This window comes from Capsicum annuum, chromosome 8 (assembly GCF_002878395.1).
Source record: "Capsicum annuum cultivar UCD-10X-F1 chromosome 8, UCD10Xv1.1, whole genome shotgun sequence".
In the NCBI taxonomy this organism is placed as follows: domain Eukaryota; kingdom Viridiplantae; phylum Streptophyta; class Magnoliopsida; order Solanales; family Solanaceae; genus Capsicum; species Capsicum annuum.
In genome coordinates, this window is record NC_061118.1 from 128,020,330 (window position 1) to 128,023,928 (window position 3,599).

The 3,599-nt window shown below is 37.9% G+C and overlaps 1 pseudogene; it reads right to left on the bottom strand.

Annotated features, from left to right (window-relative positions):
• Positions 1 to 517: 517 nt before the first annotated feature.
• LOC124886639 lies at positions 518 to 1,020 on the bottom strand (annotated as a pseudogene).
• Between the last annotated feature and the right edge of the window lie 2,579 nt (positions 1,021 to 3,599).

Consider the following 3,599-nt stretch of genomic DNA (forward strand, 5'->3'; position numbering starts at 1 on the left):
GCGGAGGATGTCACTACTGGTAAAGACTGTCTGGCGAAAAAACCATAGGCATGAAGTGTGGTAGGCCTACACCGGGGGAGCATACCATAGGGAGGAAATGGACCCAAAAGATGGAAAAGCTAGGGAAGGCCGGGTTATTTGATGGAAATAGAAGTATTTTCCCTATTAGAAAAGGCACTATAGAGTAAAGGGAGTGGATGAATTCTTGGAAAAAAAGGGAGAGAGCCTATATAAAAAAGAAAATGAAATAAAAAAAATTACATAAATAGATAGAGCTAATATTATGAAAGATAGCGCTGCCTACACATGAATTAGCTTACGAGGTTGAACAGTCTTAATTTCACTATATAATTTGTGAATAAATGTTTGGTTGGGCCACCTTTAATGGTGTGAGTAGTATAAGGGGAGACCCATTCGTAAGGATTTTAGGGAGATTTAGTTAAAAAATTGGCTGGCACCCAACCGACTATAGGGACTTAGAAATTAATTTAGTAAAAACTTATCTTCATGCTTTACCTTATTGTGATCATTTAGAGAGTGATTGCGGGGTCACTGAATAAAGTCAGAATTTTTTTTTGAGGTTCTATCCCACAGTGAGGCAGAGATAACTAATTGACATAGGAATATAGCAATGATAATAACATGTTATAGAAAAGGATAACAGGTGGAGACAATGACCCACTAATACTAACCTATCTATAACTATATCCCTTAGTGGTAGTCAAATAGGGGCATGAATGCGAGATACCAGCTGAATGATCGGCTGAACAGAGGATAGGGATACTTTCTTCCCAGATATTCTGTCCTTGTGTGTCGAAGATATAAAGTGATTGCACCTGAAAAGAACAGAACTGGATCCATCTATTCTATAGTGAAGCATTCGGAGCATAACTTCCCACTCACACAATCTTTGTCAAGATATAGGAGCATTCTATGGAGCCGATAAACTACACTTGCTTATGGATAGATTTTTGGGATAGAGGGATCGTGGTACCTGCTGTCACCCTTCCTATTCTTCATTAAGAATCGTGTGAATAGAGAGTCGGCAGAAGAGAAAGAGGTTCTCATACAGAGTTGCACACATTCTTGAGCAGTGTGGGAGACTATTAAATGGGTCGAATAAACTCCTCTGGGGTTAAAAAATAATGTACGAAGCTTTACTTATATATGGCTTTGATTGGTCTTTTTTTCTTAGTGATTGAAAAGGAGGGCATATAGATAAGTTATATAAAGGGAAGGCGGAAGCATCAAATGGAAAATAGTAGAAACTTAATAGGGAAGAAATAGGAAATGATCAAGGATTACTTTATTGTTAGAGAAGATAGTGATTCTCTAAGCCGATCTGGATTTCCAACGCGTGGAGAAACTGGTCGAGATAGTTTATAATACATTTTCCCCTCTTCCTTAGCAGTAGGGAAATCTTCTTTTATGTCTTTTACCCTCTTCCCAGAAATAGTAAACCAAGCCCTTTTTTGATTTATTCAATTCTGCAAGCAAGGAGGATCCAAATCATTGCCCCCTCCTATTCGGGGTTGGATGGCCGCGCCCTACAAGAACCCAACCTTCCTTTTGCTCTTCCTTTAGTTTACCTCCATGAATATGCCACTTAGGATCCCTACTTATATTCCAAAGGTGATACTTTAATTCAAGTGCAAGACCCCTTCCTCCCTCCCTATTTCATAACATAAAAAAGCTATAAATAAAGTACCAAAGTGGTTGCGGGATTGATACACTTTGGTTACCGGTGAAGGCTTCCAAAGGAGACCAACTTTCTATACTATTTGTTACCTTACACTTCCATTTTTCTAATATTATTGAACATAATGGCCTTGGGCTATGATAACTCTAGTGGAAGAGCCGTGTTATGGGTGAACATATTACATGGTTCAGAGAGCACTTGTATATGTGATATAAATGAACGTCTACAAAAAATTATCGTAAAGTTTCATTATTTATTTTGTCATCGACCCTATCAATGTTTCTGTGATGGCCCAAGAACACGCTTATTCTTCATCCATAGAGAGATTTTTGAATTGCAAGGTGCCATTATGAGCTCAATATATACGAGTGCTATTTTGTGAAATAACTCAAATTTCAATCAATCACTTGCTTTATATACTCATGTAATGGATATAGGAACATCAACTTTGTTTCTGTGGGATTTTTAAGAGCGGGAGAAATTTATTGGAATTCTATGAAAGAGTCCCAAGAGCTAGGATATATGCCAGTTTCATACGACCAGGTGGAGTGGCACAAGATCTGCCTTTTGGCTTATGTATAGGTATTGATTTATTCACACAATAATTTACTTCTTGTATCATTGAATTAGAAGAGATATCAACCCGCAAACATAGCTGTAAACAACGAGGATATTGGTACAGTCACTACATACCAAGAAAATAATTAAGGATTCACTAGTGTAATGGTAAGACGTTCTGGGGTATGCTGTAATTGGCGAAAAGCAGGGCCTTACCATGTTCATGACCAGTTGGATCCTTACATACCAGTAGGTACCAGATAAGATCGCTATAATCATTACTGTATTCGTATTGAAGAGATTTGACAAAGTGTTTAGATTATTATGCAATATCTTAATCAAATTCCTAGTAGCAGGATCAACCGATGATTTTAAGCTTTGTCATCCATCATGATCTCAAATAAAACTATCCCTGCAATCATGCACTATGTGAAATATATATCATCATTCTTAACTGAGACTCAGGTTAAGCTCTATCTCAGCACCTTGTGGTGTTAGGAGTAAAGCATCTTGAGGTTTTAACATCTGGTTCAGCATGGAGAAGCATTGGGAACCCTAATTATTTTTCTTTGGAGTCATTTTTTTTTACATCCCTTCTCCCTGGCATAGCGCTTCACTTTTGGTTCTTCAAAAGAATCCACTTACATCTTTTTTTATTTATTTAGGGGAAAAAGAATTGTTTACTAGTTGGGAAACTAGAGATCAAGTAAGTGGTTTGATGAGGATAACTAAGTGGACACACTAGAGTTGGCTGCTGGTATAATGAGGTGGTGTCTTACTGCACAGTAGGCAGATGCATAGTAGCATTCATGGTGGTTCTTCAGGATTTTAATGTACTGCATTGAATATAGAATGAGCTTGTCGGTGGACCACTATTGTTCCATCCTTGAGTGAGCTGGAATGCAGCCATCTTATCCACTAAACTAGCTAAAAGCTATCACTTTGGATCAAAGCACTAAAATAAAAGGACCAGGAAATGCAACAGTATAGGAACCATGGGACCCTCTACTAGTAAAGGGAAAATAGAAGTGCGCTCGTGTGCTCCAAATAAAAAGGCCTTTTCCTTTTTTAATAATAATAAATAAGGTAAGATTTATAGCTCCAACCTAGCCAGGGGTGGTCTTTGATGCCCTTTGTATAGTTTGGGTTGTTGGATACGGGATCCTCATAGTAGGATGGACCAAGATCCAGTCGATAAAGGGATCACTTTAGAAACAACTAGCTCAGAAAGCAACATAATGCTTCATATTTTATTATCTTCTTCCCGACCTAGGAGTATCACAAAAAGAGAGATTAACAATATTGACCCAATGATAAGGACCTAACACTTTTCTCGTTGGGG